Source organism: Tachyglossus aculeatus, chromosome 3 (genome assembly GCF_015852505.1).
Source record: "Tachyglossus aculeatus isolate mTacAcu1 chromosome 3, mTacAcu1.pri, whole genome shotgun sequence".
In the NCBI taxonomy this organism is placed as follows: Eukaryota; Metazoa; Chordata; class Mammalia; order Monotremata; family Tachyglossidae; genus Tachyglossus; species Tachyglossus aculeatus.
This window is the reverse complement of record NC_052068.1, coordinates 62,333,667-62,353,125: the sequence shown is the minus strand read 5'-3', so window position 1 is coordinate 62,353,125 and position 19,459 is coordinate 62,333,667. Positions and strand designations below refer to the sequence as shown.

The window sequence follows — 19,459 nt, the reverse complement described above, 5'->3', positions numbered from 1 at the left end:
CACAACCTAGAGTTCCTTCCCCTGTGGGCTCAAGTCAAAGTCAATCCTCGAATTCAAATCCTCATCGAACACGGGAAGGTTTTTTTTATGGTATTTGTTAAGCACTTACTTTGTGCCAGGCACTGTACTAAGCACTGGGGTAGATACAAGATAATAAGGTTGGATACAATCCAAAGGGAGCTGGGAATTTCTCTGGGAAGACTTGTTGGAGAGGACGGGATTTATAGAAGGCCTCTGAATAATCAATCAATCAATCAATTGTATTTATTGAGCGCTTACTGTGTGCAGAGCACTGTACTAGGCGCTTGGGAAGTACAAGTTGGCAACATGTAGAGACAGTGAATAAGGGGCAAGCTGTGGTCTACCCCATTTGGGGAGGGTGGGAATGCCAAGCAGGGGGAACAGCAGTGAGTGAGGGACAGAAGTGGGAGAACTGACGGCTAGTTCATTCATTCAATCGTATTTATTGAGCGCTTACTGTGTGCAGAGCACTGGACTAAGCTAGTTACAGTTAGAAGGCTGGCTTGGGAAGAATCCATCAATCAATTGTATTTATTAAGCACTTACTATGTGCAGAGCACTGTACTAAGCACTTGGGAGAGTACAATGTAACAACATAACAGACATTCCCTGCTCACAGTGAGCTTACAGTCTGCATGGCTCAGTGGAAAGAGCCCGGGCTTTGGAGTCAGAGGTCATGGGTTCGAATCCCGGCTCCGCCACATGTCTGCTGTGTGACCTTGGGCAAGTCACTTAACTTCTCGGAGCCTCAGTTACCTCATCTGTAAAATGGGGATGAAGATGGTGAGCCCCACGTGGGACAACCTGATCACTTTCATTCATTCATTCATCCAACCGTATTTATTGAGCGCTTACTGCATGCACAGCACTGTACTAAGCGCTTGGGAAGTACAAGTCAGCAACATACAGAGACGGTCCCTACCCAACAACGGGCTCACAGTCTAGAAGGGGGAGACAGACGACAAAACAAAACATGTAGACTTGCCTCGTGGAGCCAGGACTGGAACCCAGGTCCCTGACTCATTCATTCAATCAATCATACCCCATGGTACTCACTACACTGTCAGTTTTTTTATTTCTATCAACACCCGTCCTCCCCGCTCTTATCAGCTCATCAGAGGCAGGGAACGTGACTCTCCCAAGCGTTTAGTACAGCACTCTGGCCGTAGCCAGCCCCGATAAATCCCACCGATCACACATTCATCCAGTCGTATTTATCATCATCATCAATCGTATTTATTGAGCGTTTACTGTGTGCAGAGCACTGTACTAAGCGCTTGGGAAGTACAAGTTGGCAACATATAGAGACAGTCCCTACCCAACAGTGGGCTCACAGTCTAAAAGACTGTATTTATCGAGCACTTACCCCGTGCAGAGTGCTGTACTAAGCACTTGGGAGAGAGCGATAGAACCAGACACATTCGCCCCCACAACAGGCATCCAGTCTATGGTCTGGGGCTCCCCCACGACGAGCGGAGCCCCCCGAGATCTCTATGCTTAGAACGGTGCTTTGCACATAGTAAGCGCTTAACAAATGCCATCATTACCAGCACTTAGAACAGTGCTCTGCACATATTAAGCGCTTAATAAATTCATTCAATCGTATTTATTGAGCGCTTACTGTGTGCAGAGCACTGCACTAAGCCCTTGGGAAGTACAGGTTGGCAACATATAGAGACAGTCCCTACCCAACAGTGGGCTCACAGTCTAGAAGATGCCATTATTATTATTATTATTATTATTATTATTATTATTATTATTATAGTAACATTTGGGGAATGACAGGTGAAGGGACCAGAAAGGGAAGGGCCTTTGAAGCGGATATGAGTTTTTGATGAGGAGGGATGCAGGAGGTCCATGGGGAGTTTAGAGGAGAGATATGGATTAAGTGACATCGGCTGTTTCCATGGAGAGGAAGGGGTGAATCCGGGGGATGTTGTATAAGAACCAGCAGGAAAATGCTAGACTCCCTTATGGCATCACCTGCTCTTGAGAAAAACTCAACGGCCCAAATGACACCATATTTTAGGCTCCATCTTCGAACTCCATGAGGTCAGTAACTTCCCAGGAGAGAGAAAGTAGCAATGTATTTTCTCCTCCTCCTCATTTCCTCTCCCCTGCTTCCTGCCTAACTCTAGCTGCCAAACCTCTCGCCTCTAACTCCAGCCATCCAAACTTACACTTAGTATAATTCAGCCCCAATTTGATTTGGGGTGAAAAGTCATCTTATTCAATACCCCAGTTTCTTTGGCACCTTTCTCTATGTTTTACAAAGCTGATGACATTCATCTTCACGCCTTACCAGTGAGCTATGAACAAGGGACAATACTTTTTTCCACAAATCAGTGAAATTTATTGAGCACTTACTGTATTTTCTCCTCCTCCTCATTTCCTCTCCCCTGCTTCCTGCCTAAATCTAGCTGCCAAACCTCTCGCCTCTAACTCTAGCCATCCAAACCTACACTTAGTATAATTCAGCCCCAATTTGATTTGGGGTGAAAAGTCTTCTTATTCAACACCCGAGTTTCTTTGGCACCTTTCTCTATGTTTTACAAAGCTGATGACATTCACCTTCACACCTTACCAGTGAGCTATGAACGGAGGGACAATACTTTTTTCCACAAATCAGTGAAATTTATTGAGCACTTACTGTGAGCAGGGCAGTGTGCAAAGTGTTTGGGGGAGTACAGTAGAGTTATTAGCCAGGATCCTTGACATCATCATCATCATCAATCGTATTTATTGAGCGCTTACTATGTGCAGAGCACTGTACTAAGCGCTTGGGAAGTACAAATTGGCAACAGAGACAGTCCCTACCCAACAGTGAGTGGGCTCACAGTCTAAAAGACATCAAAGACATCAAAGACATCAAAGAGCATACAATCTAGTAATAATAATAAAAATAATAATAATGATGGTATTTGTTAAGCGCTTACTACGTGCAAAGCACTGTTCTAAGCGCTGGGGGCACTTAAAATCTAGTGGGCCCATTTAGACAGAAAAATCAAACCTCTAGAAGGGCAAGTAATTTACCCATAGTCGCATGGAGTCATCAGCAGATGCAGAGAAGTGACGGTTCCTCACCACTGCTGAGTTTATGAGTTAACGGATCAGAATCTCCGGGAATTTTTTTTATGGAGGGCGACACTACTTTGGGAGTCCACGTTTGGAATGGAAAAGAAAACTTCAGGGAATGTTATCCGTGGGGAGAGGTGGTAGTTCATATTGACGTTCCCCTGGGTTTCTTTATGTCTGTCTTCCGCAAGATACGCAAATTCTTTGGGCACGTTCAGGCTTGTTGTCTACAGCCTGGGCCTCACATGCTTTGGACTCTTTCATTCAATCGTATTTATTGAGCGCTTAGTGTGTGCAGAGCACTGTACTAAGCGCTTGGGAAGTACAAGTCGGCGACATATAGAGACGGTCCCTACCCAACAGCGGGCTCACAGTCTAGAAGACTCCATCCTTTATAACTAGGCTTTATGCTCCCTTTCAATCAATCAATCCATAGTATTTAACAGTCTGTCTGAAATTAGCAGGGCCTGAAAGGATGTTTTAGAGGAGACTGTTTAAAGGCTTGATGTATACTCAACACCTAAATAACACGAATTGGTCAGCTGTCCACCTGCCTTTCCCAGAGGCCTTGACTCCATGTGATGGAAGTTTTCTTTCTTGAGAGTTGGGGCTCTTGTTCCGAATAAAACTGTCCCACTGAACCAGTTAAAAATAAAAGCGGTTCTTAGCTCGCTCCATGAACAACAGTGAAATGTGGCACAGCAGGAAAAACAGGATTCAGTTCGGGGCCTCCTTTACAGCCTGGCTGCATCCGCCTCTCAGGAAACAACAGAAGAAATTTTCCATTTCAAAAGGCCCTTGAAAATGAAGGGTGAACTCAGGAATTTTGAAGAGTAGAGCGTTTTCTCAGAGTCCAGGCTTACTATATGAATATTCGGACCTTTCAAATCCTTTCATTACAAACGTTATCCTGGAAAGGAAGCGGAAAGTGTGTAGTCTAACACTGGCCGGGAGTCAGTGAACCTGGCTAGATTTACCAGTAACCTTGGCTAAGTCCTCTAAACTCTGAATCAGGTTCTTTATCTGAAGAGTAAAGATTCCAGTCCCTTCCTAACTCACAAAAATGTACTAAAATAATATGTGTGAGTGTGCTTTGAGCTCTTTGGAAGGAAGATCCTACAGAAATCCTCCGGGTTGAGAAATTCTTATGGTAGTCCACATATTACAAAAGAGAAAACAAAATCACAGACCTCATCAATCAATCACTCTTTTTTTAATGGCATTTGTTATGACAGGCTCTGTTCTAAGCACCGGTGTAGGTACAAAGTAATCAGGCTGGACACGGTCCCTGCCTCATTTTGGGGCTCACAGACTTAATCCCCATTTTACAAATGCAGTGACTGAGGCCAAGAGAAGTTAGGTGACTTGCCCAAGGTCACAAAGCAGACAAGTGGTGGAGCCAGAATTCGAACCCAGATCCTCTGATTTCCAGGCCCGTGCTCTATCCAGTAGGCCATGCTGCTTGAGCACTTACTGTGCGCTGAGCACTGTATGAAGCTTGCATAGGAGAGTAATAATAATAATAAGATGATGGTATTTGTTAAGCGCTTACTATGTGCCAAGCACTGCTCTAAGCGCTGGGGGGGATAGTACAGTGCTAAGCGCTTTCATCATCATCATCAATCGTATTTATTGAGCGCTTACTATGTGCAGAGCACTGTACTAAGCGCTTGGGAAGTACAAATTGGCAACATATAGAGACAGTCCCTACCCAACAGTGGGCTCACAGTCTAAAAGGGGGAGACAGAGAACAAAACCAAACATACTAACAAAATAAAATAGAATAGATATGTACAAATAAATTAAATAAATAAATACATAGAGTAAAAAAATATGTACAAACATATATACATATATACAGGTGCTGTGGGGAAGGGAGGGAGGTGAGATGGGTGGATGGAGAGGGGGACGAGGGGGAGAGGAAGGAAGGGGCTCAGTCTGGGAAGGCCTCCTGGAGGAGGTGAGCTCTCAGCAGGGCCTTGAAGGGAGGAAGAGGAGGAACTGAGCTTTGTACAGTGCTCCGCACACAGTAAGCGCTCAAGACTGTGAGACCGTTGTTGGGTAGAGACTGTCTCTATATGGTGCCGACTTGTACTTCCCAAGCGCTTAGTATAGTGCTCTGCACACAGTAAGCGCTCAATAAATGCGATTGAATGAATGAATGAATGCGATTGAATGAGTGAATGAATGGTAATCAGGTTGTCCCACGTGGGGCTCACAGTCTTCATCCCCATTTGACAGATGAGGGAACTGAGGCACAGAGAAGAGAAGTGACTTGCCCAAAGTCACCCAGCTGACAAGCGGCAGAGCCGCGATTAGAACCCATGACCTCTGACTCCCAAGCCCGGGCTCTTTCCTCCGAGCCACACTGCTTCTCCAGTAGTAGACTATAACAATATAACAGAGTTGGTAGATGCGTTCCCTGCCCAGAATGCACTTACAGTCTAGAGGGGGAGATGGACATTAATATACGTAAATAAATTATGGATATGTACGTAAGTGCTGTGGGACTGAGGGAGGGATGAATAAAAGGAGCAAATCCAAGTGCACGGACAGACGCAGAAGGGAGTGGGATGAAGGAAATCACTCTCCCCCCCTTCAAAGCCCTACTGAAGCAGCGTGGCTCAGTGGGAAAGAGCCCGGGCTTTGGAGCCAGAGGTCATGGGTTCAAATTCCGGCTCCGCCACGTGTCTGCTGTGTGACCTTGGGCAAGTCACTTCACTTCTCTGGGCCTCAGTTCCCTCATCTGTAAAATGGGGATTACGACTGTGAGCCCCACATGGGACAACTTGATCACCTTGTATCTCCCCCCAGCGCTTAGAACAGTGCTCTGCACATAGTAAGTGCTTAACAAAAGCCATCATTATTATTGCATGGCTCAGTGGAAAGAGCACAGGCCTTGGAGTCAGAGGTCGTGGGTTCAAATCCCGGCTCTGCCACTTGTCAGCTGTGCGACTTTTGGGCAAGTCACTTAACTTCTCTGGGCCTCAGTTCCCTCATCTGTAAAATGGGAATGACGACTGTGAGTCCCACGTGGGACAACCTGATTACCTTGTATCTACCCCAGAGCTTAGAACAGTGCCCAGTGCCTTGCACATAGTAAGCGCTTAACAAATACCAACATTATTATTATTATTATTATTATTATTATTTATTATTACTGAAGGTGCACCTCCTCCAGAAGGTCTTCCCAGACTAAGCCCCTCTTTTCCTCAGCTCCCACTCCCTTCAGCATCACCCTGACTCACTCCGTTCGCTCTTCCCCCTCTCTCCGTCCCACAGCATTTATGTGTATATGTATATATCTCCAATTCTATGTACTTTGTTTACTTGTATTGCTGTCCGTCTCCCCCCTTCTAGACTGTGAGCCTGCTGCGGGCAGGGATTGTCTCTCTTTACTTGCTTTACTGTACTTTCAAAGCACTTGGTACAGTCCTCAGCATAGAGTAAGTGCTCAATAAACATGATAGGATGAATAAATGAAATGAGGGCTTAGTCAGGAAAGGCCTCTTGAAGTAGATGTGCCTTCAATAAGACTTTGAAGATGAGGAGAGTAATTGTCTCTTGGACATGAAGAGGAAAGGAATTCCAGGCCAGAGACAGGAAGTGGGCGACCTCCCAAATATTAGAACAGAGTCCCAAGCCCAAATCCCAGTCTGGTAGACTAACTACTGGCTGTCTCTTATTCTCACTTTTAGCATATAATAATACTAAATAATAATAATGATGGCATTTATTAAGCACTTACTATGTTCAAAGCACTGTTCTAAGCACTCGGAGAGGTTACAAGGTGATCAGGTTGTCCCACAGGAGGCTCACAGTCTTAATCCCCATTTTACAGACGAGGGAACTGAGACCCAGAGAAGTGAAGTGACTTTGCCCAGAGTCACACAGCTGACAATTGGCGGAGCCGGGATTTGAACCCATGACCTCTGACTCCAAAGCCCGGGCTCTTTCCACCGAGCCACGCTGCTTCTCTACTAAATGAATGGGGCCGAGTCCACTGTCTGTTCTACATCAAACACTAGACACCCAGTAAGCCGTTAATAATGATTGTTGAAAATGACAAACACAAAGCCCTACAATAACAATGTCTTAAACTTAAAGAGTTCAAAGCATTTTATAGATAACATTCACTTATCCCCTTGGTACCAACAATAATAACAATTATGGTATTTGTTAAGCACTTACTATGTGTTTTGTTCTAAGCGCTGGGGAAGATAATAATAATGGTATTTATTAAGCGCTTACTATGTGCCAAGCACTGTTCTAAGATACCGGTTAATCAGTTAAGAGAGGCAGCATGGCTCAGTGGAAAGAGCACGGGCTTGGGAGCCAGAGGTCATGGGTTCTAATCCCGGCTCTGCCACTTGTCAGCTGTGTGACTTTGGGCTAGTCACTTCACTTCTCTGAGCCTCAGTGACCTCATCTGTAAAATGGGGATGAAGACTGTGAGCCCCACGTGAGACAACCTGATCACCTTGCATCCCTCCAGCACTTAGAACAGTGCTTTGCACATAGTAAGTGTTTAACAAATGCCATCATTATTATTATGATGATGATGATTAATCAGGTTGGACCCAATCGCTGTCCAACAAGGGGCTCACAATCTAGGCAGGAGGGAGAACAGGTATTGAATACCCAGTTTCCAGATGAGGAAACAGAGGCCCAGGGAAGTAAAGCGACCATGCAAAGTCATAAAGCACCTGTATATATGTATATATGTTTGTACATATTTATTACTCTATTTTACTTGTACATATCTATTCTATTTATTTTATTTTGTTAGTATGTTTGGTTTTGTTGTCTGCCTCCCCCTTCTAGACTGTGAGCCCACTATAGGGTAGGAACCGTCTCTATATGTTGCCAACTTGTACTTCCCAAGCACTTAGTACAGTGCTCTGCACACAGTAAGCGCTCAATAAATATGATTGATTGATTGATAAAGCAGGCAAGTAGCAGAGCCAGGATTAGAACCCAGGTCCTCTGATTCCCAGCCCATGTTCTATCCACTACGCCACACTACCGTCTTCCTGACATCCCTGGGAGTTAGGGGTGAGACCACTGTTGATATCAATAATAATAATAATAATAATGGCATTTATTAAGCGCTTACTATGTGCAAAGCACTGTTCTAAGTAAGGTGATCAGGTTGTTTCACATGGGGCTCACAATCTTAATCCCCATTTTACAGATGAGGTAACTGAGGCACAGAGAAGTGAAGTGACTTGCCCACCGTCACACAGCTGACAACTGGCAGAGCCGGGATCAATGTCTCCTCCACCACAGTTAATTGGCCCCAAATACACAGCAAATTGAGAGGATTGAACCAAGAAAAGAATCCAGGTGCTCTGACTGGTTCACCACTCCATCTGAACAGCTTCCTTTTTGACAAGACAACAAACCAGCTTAAACAATCTCCCTGCATAAATCATCATCATCAATCGTATTTACTGAGCACTTACCATGTGCAGAGCACTGTACTAAGCGCTTGGGAAGTACAAATTGGCAACATATAGAGACAGTCCCTACCCAACAGTGGGCTCACAGTCTAAAATCATATAATATTTTATGGTGCTATCTTTCCAATGCCCTGGCGTTTGGCTCAGTACATTTTATGCACTCTTTTATACCTGAGAATTAGTTATTTGGCTTTTTAAGGGCAGTGTTAATCACATGGGTGGTTTAGAACAATGATGAACCCACGCATTTCTACAGCACTCTTGGCAATACATTAATCGTATTTTCAAAGATCGGCACCGCCAATTTCAGCTAAGCATGCCTTCCCGTTTAGTAACCCATTCTTCAGTCTGAAGTCATGTTCTTGGGGAAATCCCAGAGGAGCCTGCAAAGTCTGCTCGCTCAAGGACACGGTGCCCTTTTCTTCAGACTGACGGGCACCGTTCACGTTCGCCGTACAAAAAAGAAAATGATTCAGAGGAAATAGTAGGCCCTAGATGGCTCAGAGGATTTTACTAAAAAGTACAGTTTTTTTTTTCCTAAAACCCCTTTTTCAGAACGATGATTATATAAATAGTTCTCCCTGTTCCACTATCATCAGTCAGTCAATGGGACTGGTGTCTCAAAATAGAAGCTGTAGCTTAAATAACACTTCCCAAAGCTTAGCGGCTCTGACAAGGCGGAGTAGGGCCTGGGATCACCGGTACAGATGAGGAACCGGATAGTAATTACAGATATCTAAGGAATGGGGCCGATGTCATTTTTTTTTTTAATTATTTGAAGTAGATTTATTCTTTCACGCAGTTACTCCTGAATGAATGGGCTCTTGGAAAAAGAAAAAAAAAAAAGCCAGCCAGCCTGGTTGGGGACACGAGCAAGCGAATTAGGGCTCACGAGAATTGGATCAGACACATTGAAACCTCGAACAAGTCACTTAACCTTTTTGAGTCTCCATTTCCTTGACCTGCAAGATGAAGATAAGAACCATCATCGTGACTACCTCCCGGAGACGTCAAGATGAATGAAAAGCATTCTAAAAAGGGGGCTTGGGTGGAAAAAAAAAGTGATTTTAAAAGCAACTACAGAAAATAGAACAATCAATACACTTAAAATATCGGCTAAATGGCACCATGTCTGTTCATTTTAGACGCGGCTTAGATGACCTTTTAAATGGAAAATGTATAGCTTGGGAATTATTTTCCAAAAATGTATTCTTTGAAATCAAATCTTTTAGGCAGCATATATAACAGTTAGCATTTCATTAGAATTTTCTTCCAAACATCAAATTCACTGTAGGTGATTCCAAGAGATCCTTAAGAATTGATTATGTTGTGCTGATTTGGTTCATGTCCCCCATTCATCAATCTCCTTTCTTAAGAAACAAAACACCCTCCAAATAGCTAAGTGGCTTTTCTTAGCCTCTGCCAGGAGTAAATTAGGTGAAACCAATTCCCTGCAAACTTCACTGCTTCCCAAACTTATAGTTTTCTTCTCCCACCACGCTGCTTCCTGAGACTTTTAAGGAAGCATGGCCTACTGGACAGAGCACGGGCCTGGGAATCAGAGGACCCTGGTTCTAATCCCGGCTCCGGCAATTTGTCTGTTGTGTGACCTTGGGAAAGTCATTTCACGTCTCTGTGCTTGAGACGCAGCATGGCCTAGCGCATAGATCACGGGCCTGGGATTCGGAAGGTTGTGAGTTCTAATCCTGCCTCTGCCACTTGTCTGCTGTGTGATCTTGGGCAAGTCATTTCACGTCTCTGTGCTTGAGACGCAGCATGGCCTAGCGCATAGATCACGGGCCTGGGATTCGGAAGGTTGTGAGTTCTAATCCTGCCTCTGCCACCTGTCTGCTGTGTGATCTTGGGCAAGTCATTTAACTTCTCTGAGCCTCAGTCCCTCATCTGTAAAATGGGGAATGAGACTGTGGGCCCCATGTGGGACAGGGATTTGCCTGTATGCACCCCAGCACTTAGCACAGTGCCTGACACACAGTAAGCGCTTAACAAATACCACAATTATTATTATTATTCAACTCCCTCATCTGTAAAATGGGGATTAGGACTGTGAGCCCCATGTGGGACAGGGACTACGTCCAACCTGATCAGCTTGTATCTACCCCAGTGCTTACTGGGGTAGAAAAAGAAGCAGCGTGGCTCAGTGGAAAGAGCCCGGGCTTTGGAGTCAGAGGTCATGGGTTCAAGTCCCGCCTCTGCCCATTGTCAGCTGTGTGACTTTGGGCAAGTCACTTCACTTCTCTGGGCCTCAGTTCCCTCATCTGAAAAATGGGGATTAAGACTGTGAGCCCCCCATGGGACAACCTGATCACCTTGTAACCCCCCTGGCGCTTAGAACAGTGCTTTGCACATAGAATGTGCTTAATAAATGCCATTATTATTATTATTACTACAGGGCCTGGCACACATTAAGCACTTGATAAATACCATTAAAAAAGTAGTAAGCGCTTAACAATTTTTTTTAAAAAAAAGTTTGTTCTGAGAGCAAATTAATATCTTATCTGAAAGGTATTTCTAACAGAGCTACGTGGTGCACAAATATTCCACCAACCCCTTTCCCTCCAGATATGCCAGCCCACCACTCTCTCCACCTTCAGAGCATTGTTAAGGTCACATCTCCTCCAAAAGCCCTTCCCTGACAAAGCCCTCTTTTCCAGGCCTCACTACTCCTTCTGGTTCATCTATGTACTTGGACCTGTACCCTTTCAATAATAATAATGACATTTATTAAGCGCTTACTATGTGCAAAGCACTGTTCTAAGCGCTGGGGGGGGTACAAGGTAACCAGGTTGTCCCACGTGGGGCTCACAGGATTCATCCCCATTTTACAGATGAGGGAACTGAGGCCCGGAGAAGTGAAGTGACTTGCCCAAAGTCACACAGCTGACAATTGGTGGAGCCGGGATTTGAACCCATGACCTCTGACTCCAAAGCCCAGGCTCTTTCCACTGAGCCATGCTGGTTGTGGTATTTGATTATCATTATTAACACAATAATAATAATAATAACATTTATGGAGCACTTACTTTGTACAAAGCACTGTACTAAGCGCTTGAGAGGGTGTCATATTCCATCAGGCAAATTCACCGTCCACAACAAGCTCAACCTCCGCCTCCCACAGCATTTATGTACATATCTTTTAGAACAGTGCTTTGCACATAGTAAGCACTTAACAAATACCATCATTATTATTATTATTATATCTTTAAATTGTACATCATAAGTTATTTATTTATGTGAATGCCTGTCTGCCCCTCCAGACTATAGCGGGGAGAGAGGCAGCGTGGCTCAATGGAAAGAGCACGGGCTTTGGAATCAGAGGTCATGGGTTCAAATCCCGGCTCCGCCAGTTGTCAGCTGTGTGACTTTGGGCAAGTCACTTCACTTCTCTGTGCCTCAGTTCCCTCATCTGTAAAATGGGGATTAAGACTGTGAGCCCCACGTCGGACAAACTGATCACCTTGTAACCTCCCCAGCGCTTAGAACAGTGCTTTGCACATAGTAAGTGCTTAATAAATGCCATCATTATTATTATTATAAGTTCTTTAGGGGCAGGGAATGTGTCTGCTAATTCTGCTGTACTCTCCCAAGAGTTTAGTACAGTGCTCTGCACATAGTAAGCGCTCAATAAATACTGTTGATTGATTGCTACTCTCTCCTTTGGTCTGTCCCTCTCCTGTTGATCTCTGTGTTTATGTGTTTGCATGCGTCTTATGTGTGTTTGTGTGTCTTTCAGTGTCTCCACCTCTTTCCCTCATTCACACCAACCATGATTGCCATGATTTATGGTTGCCCAGGTAAATTACTCATCCCATCTCTCCGAGGAAAACACAAGCAGCAACTTGATTGACACACACAGAGCAACTTCACCCCCTCTTTCACACCTTCAGTTCAGATGTTAGTCCCAAAAGTGAAGACACCGCTTATGATTAATTCTTCTACTATTTCCCGCACAAGGGCCTCCAATCTCCAAGTTTACACTTTTACTTTCCCTAGAGAATAGCCTAAATTCGTTACGCGGATCCGCACGCGGAAATAATTCAGGTCTGGAATACAGACCTAAGAAATCATATAACCACTTGGAGAGGCAGCAATTCTGAAAAAGGGAATCGAAAGGATCCCTTCACTTCCATAGTCAATACTAATAGTAGCAATAATAGGCTTTCATTTGACTCTACAGAGAAGAGAAAAGAAGAGCAGATGGCATTATTCTCATTTTACTGTTAGAGAGGAGGAATAGAGAATGGGGAAACAGTGGGGAAATATACTCCAGTGTAACCATGGATTTTTCGAAATTAACTTGTCAAACCAGCCTCACACGGGCTAAATAACAGGGATGCTACACAAGAGCTAAAAAGAAAAGATACTGGCCCAAGCAAAGATTAAGACTTCAAAGTTCTTAAATCCTAGTCCTGGTTTTGGGTCCCAAATCAGGGCAGGCCGCTAAGCAAATCCCACTGATTAGCATAATGGAGATAAAGACAAGAGGCCCATGCTGAGAGGAAATCACGCACTATTTGCAATCCTCTCAGAGATTCTTAAAAGAAAGGAAATGTGTATACTCTAGTAATAGTTTGTTTTTTTAAAAAAAATACCCAGCAGATTAGATAAAAATCAGAGAAAGTCTTTAGTCCCAGACCTTCCTGGAAAAGCAAACACCACAAATTCTCTGCCTCCTGCAGGTACTTAATGAGGAAAGGCCAAATGGTGTAAAGGCAATTTTAATACCCTTAGAAGTCATTTCAATGTCACCAACCATCTGCTGTTCATTTCGAAAGCTAAAGCAGCCAGAATTACTGAAAAATTTCCACCCTCCCCTTTCGAAACAAAGCTTTCGACGGCAGAACCCTGTTTGTTTCACAAAGCAGCACGGAAAAGAATGAAGTGAATGCTTTTCGTGTGTAAATTAACCTAAAGTCAGTATGTCCCCTTCAGAGGAGCATTCCAAATTCACCTATTCCAAAGGAGGTATTAAGGTCTAGTAAAGAAAGAACTTGCCTGAGGGTAAACAGGAATTCTTTTTCAGATTCATTGTACCCACTGGAGAATACCCCCAACCCGAACCAGTCATAGGGAGGATGAATTGAACGTTGAGTTCTAGTCTCTCCATCATTCATTCATTCATTCAATCGTATTTATTGAGCGCTTACTGTGTGCAGAGCACTTGGGAAGTACAAGTTGGCACCATATAGAGACGGTCCCTACCCAACAGCGGGCTCACAGTCCATCATGCCTATTAAGATACCAGCTAGCCACTCTGCATGGAAGGATGATGGGCTGCATTGGGCCCCCAACAACTAGTTAATCTCCTCTCCTACTGGTATTTAACGGGTATGGATTGTCTTAGAGAAAATACCTTAGCAACACAAGTTGCAAAAATTCAGAAAAGCAAAGCTCCAGGAACCAACCTTATCCTGTCAGCATTCCCCCTCTCGGCCCCGCCGCAAGTGTGCCAGAAGGCAATCAATCAATCATATGTATTGAGCGCTTACTGAGTACACAGCACTGTACTAAGCACTTGAGAGAGTACAACAGCGTTGGTAGACACTTTCCCCCCTCACAATGAACAGACGGTCTAGAGTCTGTAGTCTATGGTCTACGAAATCATGTACAGTGCTCTGCACACAGTAAGCGCTCAATAAATATGATTGATTGATTGATTGATTGATCCACTAGCCCACTGGTCTTTGTCAGAGGCTCCGGCACTGAGGTTGTGTAAGCTACCCACTTCTTGTTACCACTACTCACGGAGTAGTGGCTAGAGCACAGGCCTGGGCATCAGAAGGCCATGAGTTCTAATCCCGGCTCCACCACTTGTCTGCTGTGTGACCTTGGTCAAGTCACTTCACTTCTCTATGCCTCAGTTACCTCATCTGTAAAATGGAGATTGAAACTGTGAGCCCCACATGGGACACGGACCGTGCCCAACCTGATTTGCTTGTAATAATAATAATGATGGCATTTACTAAGCGCTTACCATGTGCAAAGCACTGTTCTAAGCGCTGGGGAGGTTCCAAGGTGATGAGGCTGTCCCACGGGGGGCTCACAGTCTTAATCTCCATTTTACAGATGAGGTAACTGAGGCACAGAGAAGTTAAGTGACTGGCCCAAAGTCACACAGCTGACAATTGGCGGAGCCGGGGTTTGAACCCATGACCTCTGACTCCAAAGCCCGGGCTCTTTCCAATGAGCCACGCTGCTTCTCTAATTGTATTCACTCCAGTGCTTAGTACAGGGTCTGGCACATAGTAAGTGCTTAAGAAACACCATATTTATTATTACCCCCAATGCCTGCTTGCCCCCACCTCCATTTATGAGGAAGGGAAAACACAAGGAGCTTATAATCCCCATGTGGGGATTTGGAAGAAATAGCAACTCTGACCCACAAAGACCAACGGTTTCATCATGGCCCTGGCTCCCTTAAGGATGGACCCAAGAATGCACCTCACCCTCTATCCCTCCTTGGATTGGCACAGTTTTGGGCCTAAATTTCATTCATTCAATCGTATTTATTGAGCACTTACTGTGTGCAGAGCACTGTACTAAGCGCTTGGGAAGGACAAGTTGGCAACAAATAGAGACGGTCCCTACCCAACAGTGAGCTGTGTAGTTTGAATGTCTGAGGATACTTAAAAATAATAACTGTGGCATTCGTTAAGCACTTACTATGTGCTAAGCACTACTCTAAGCACTGGGATAGAGACAAGATAATCAGGTCCCAGATGGGGCTCACGGCCAAGTAGAAGAGAGAACAGGTACTGAATCTCCATTTTGCAGATGAGGGAATCAATCATATTTATTGAGCACTTACTATACACAGAGTACTGTACGAACCACTTGAACTGGGGCGCAGAGAAGTTAAATGCCTTGCCCCAAGTCACACAGCAGACAATTGGAAGAGCTGGGATTACAATCCAGATCCTCTGACACCCAAACCCGTGCTCTTTCCCCTAGGCCACACTGCTTCTATACATACTTGCATGTAGAACATACAAGACCCCTGTTTGAAGAACTCTTCCTGGGTCTATATGCAACTTAAGCTGCACAATACCCGATCTTTCCAGCTTACCCAGAAAGGAGGCAAGCAGGAAATTAAATAACCCTTAGGCAGAAAAACACCTTGAGAGGTCACCTAGCCCATCTTCTGCTTACCACAGAACTACATTTAAACCACTCGGATGAGAATCTCACCTATTTTTACAGGCCTCGACAGCAAGCAATTCCATAGCCCATGACCAAGAAAGAAGCCTATTATTAGCCAATAAAACGAGGCCCATCTCTCTCCATAATCTATTGCTGCTACAATAGCCATAAAGCAACTATTTTGACTATGGTGTTCTTCTAGTTATTACATTCATTTGTATTTATTGAGCGCTTACTGTGTGCAGAGTACTGTACTAAGTACTTGGGAGAGTACGATATAACAATAAGCAGACACATTCCCTGCCCACAACGAGCACTTTGCAAAAAGTCACAGCTAAGGTACAGCTGCAGTACCAGGTACAAAAAATGTGATAATAATAATAATAATGGCATTTGTTAAGTGCTTACTATGCGCTAAGCACTGTTCTAAGTGCTGGGGTAGATACAAGGTAATCAGGGTGTCCCACATGGGGCTCACAGTCTTAATCCCCATTTTACAGATAGGTAACAAAGGCATAGAGAAGTGAAGTGGCTTGCCCAAGGTCACACAGCAGACATGTGGCGAAGCTGGGATTAGAACCCACATCCTCTGATTCCCAAAACTCAGTGGAAAGAGCATGGGCTTTGGAGTCAGAGGTCATGGGTTCAAATCCCGGCTCCACCACTTGTCAGCTGTGTGACTCTGGGCAAGTCACTTAACTTCTCTTCGCCTCAGTTACCTCATCTGTAAAATGGGGATTAAGACTGTGAGCCCTCCGTGGGACAACCTGATCACCTTGTAACCTCCCCAGCGCTTAGAACAGTGCTTTGCACATAGTAAGCACTTAATAAATGCCATTTTAAAAAAAAAGCTATAGAATTTTCTTCCTGGTTCTGCCACTGTCTTGTTGTATGACCCTGGTAAAATTACTTCTCCTCTCCAGGCCTCATGTTTTCCATTTGTAAAAGGGAAATAACGAAGTCCACGCCCCATCCATCTGCGGAGGGAAACCTTGAACACATGAATGACTGACAAGGAGATGAATCATACACAGTAAGCTGAAAGTCATTTTACGCGATAGGCTTGAATGACCTTCAAACGCTATGAGTTCATTGAAATTCCACAGATGAGTGGTCCTTGAAGTTCTTGAAGTTTCTCATTCCCAAACCTCTCTGTGCCCCTTTATAAATTCACACAAACGCACAAAAAACCCTTCTGTCTCCCTCTTGGACGTTGCAAAACTGTGTGTATTCGAGTGGACGGAGCACAGGCCGGGGAATCAGAAGGACCTGGGTTCTAATTCTGGTTCTACCACTTGTCCACTATGTCACCTTGGGCAAACCACTTAATTTCTCAGCACCTCAGTTACCCCAACTGCAAAATGGGGATGAAGCCTGTGAGCACCATGTGGGATACGGGCGGAGTCCAACCCGATTAACTTGAATCTACTGTAGCACTTAGTACAGTGCCTGGCACATAATAAGCGCTTAAACACCATTTAAAAGAGAAAAAAAGGAGGCTGACAAGGAGGGGAGCATAAGGGGAAGGTAGGCCCAAGTGTTTCGGTCTCAGTGATCTGCCACTGGATCATTATCCCTCTTTACAAAACACTTTTTTAGGGAACCTGTTACACTAAACTTTATCATTTCTCAGGCTCTGTGGAAAGAATCAAGGGAATCAGAGGGGAAGTAGGGCGACCACACAGGAGAGGGAGGGGAGGAAGTTCACAAAAAGTTAAACATTCTCAGGTTTGCCTTCCTAAATTACCATCCAAGGAGAAAGCTACTATGGCTTTTCTGTCGGCTCCACCCCACGTAGTTCACCTACAGTACCCTCCGGGATCCAAACTAGGCTCTTTACCTATCAATTTACAGTCAAATCCAAGCCCAGGTGGTTAAACAAAGGCCTCGAGCAAGAAAAGAAAACACAGCCAACCCTTTGCCACTGGAAAATCTAACAAAGCCCTACACCCCGACCTTCCCTGCCCCACCACGTATAAAAATGTAATTTATTTTGCAGGTTTTATCACAAATGCACAGATTCTGAGAGCTGAGGTGATTAACATCATCATTTCCCTCTGTAATTGTGGGAGTCAGATGTCTGTATGAATCCTGAGAAAACAGGAGGGTGATTTCCCTAAATACCGTGTTCTTACAAGATGGTTTTATATTCTTTAGTTTTGCACTCTCCCAAGTGCTCACAAGAGTGCTCTGCACATAGTAAGAGCTCAATAAATACCATTCATTGATTGATTGATACAAGCTGGGGAAGACTGTATCTCTAAATGGTTTCTGGAACCAGTTGGGAACATCTAGTGGCTCAGTGGAAAGAGCATGGGCTTGGGAATCAGAGGTCATGGGTTCAAATCCCAGCTCTGCTGTTTGTCAGCTGTGTGACTTTGGGGAAGTCACTGAACTTCTCTGTGCTTCAGTCACCTCATCTGTAAAATGGGGATGAAGACTGTGAGCCCCATGTGGGACAACCTGATCACCTTGTAGCCTCCCCAGCAATTAGAACAGTGCTTTGCACATAGTAAGTGCTTAACAAGTGCCATTATTATTATTATTATCTGCAGAGGGAGGTGAGATGGGTGGGATGTGTGTGTCTCAAGAGGAAAAAAGTTATGGTTTGAACAACATAATCAACTTTTAGTGGTTTATCCAACTGTCCTTCACAAACCTCTTCAGGACCTGGGCCTACATGGATCACCGCCCAACCCCTCCTTCTTGAATATCACGGCTTTAGGGAATGGAACTCAATTCAGGCCCAAACCGTTCAGAAAACGCCAGTGAAGCCAACAGCTTCGCCAGCTTCGGGGAATGGAACTCAATTCAGGCCCAAACCGTTCAGAAAATGCCAGTGAAGCCAACAGCTTCGCCAGCTTCAGGGAATGGAACTCAATTCAGGCCCAAACCGTTCAGAAAATGCCAGTGAAGCCAACAGCTTCGCCAGTTATGGGGCAGAGGTTTCTAAATCGACTCTCCTTCCTCCATTGAGAAAGTGGAAAAAGGGTGTGTGCCAAGGAATTTTATAAGAAGCCAAAGCAAGCAAAATGCTCCAATATGACCTAACAGGGGCAGAAGCTCCATGACAACGGACTTCCTCTCTCGTAGCCACAGATGTCCCCGCCTGATTCTCACTACGAATGAGCAAATTCTTCCTGGTGAGCGTGTATCACTCGGCCCCAGGAGTCCAGGCCTAGGAAGCCGGCTAACGATATTCGTGGCTAAGGATATTCGTGATCCGCACATCCCGCCTACGAAGCGGTAAAACACGGCGGTCTGTCTGAAGCTAACAGACAAATTCTAAAAAAGGTCTTGAGGAGGAAGGAGAAAAAAAATGACTGTGGTGCATTTTGGGCAGAAATGACATCTACATCCTGCGTTCAAGGACATTGCAGCATGCAACCTAGTCTGGCAGGTCTATATCCTTCCAGCTTTTTCCCTTCATTCCAAGATCAGGCAGGGTGGGGGGAAAGCTCTAAAAGGGTAGTCATTCCCTTTTCAGCTCTAAAAGGGTAGTGATTTCCTTTTCCCTTTAGTTTCCGAATTCCCATCGCAGCAGGCAGCCTGGCCTTGCAGGTCTATATCTATCCAGTTTTTCTCCCTCATTCCATGATCAGGCGTGGGGAGTGATTTCCTTTTCCCTTTAGTTTCCGAATTCCCATTGCAGCATGCAGCCTAATCTTCCAAGTCTATATCCTTCCAGCTTTTCCCCTCATTCCAAGATCAGGCGTGGGGAGTGATTTCCTTTACCCTTTAGT

The 19,459-nt window shown here is 44.7% G+C and overlaps 1 protein-coding gene across 1 annotated transcript in view; it reads right to left on the bottom strand.

Annotated features, from left to right (window-relative positions):
- HK1 (hexokinase 1) overlaps positions 1-19,459 on the bottom strand; it is a 123,442-nt gene that overhangs the window by 103,187 nt on the left and 796 nt on the right. The gene's annotated exons all lie outside the window — the stretch shown is intronic.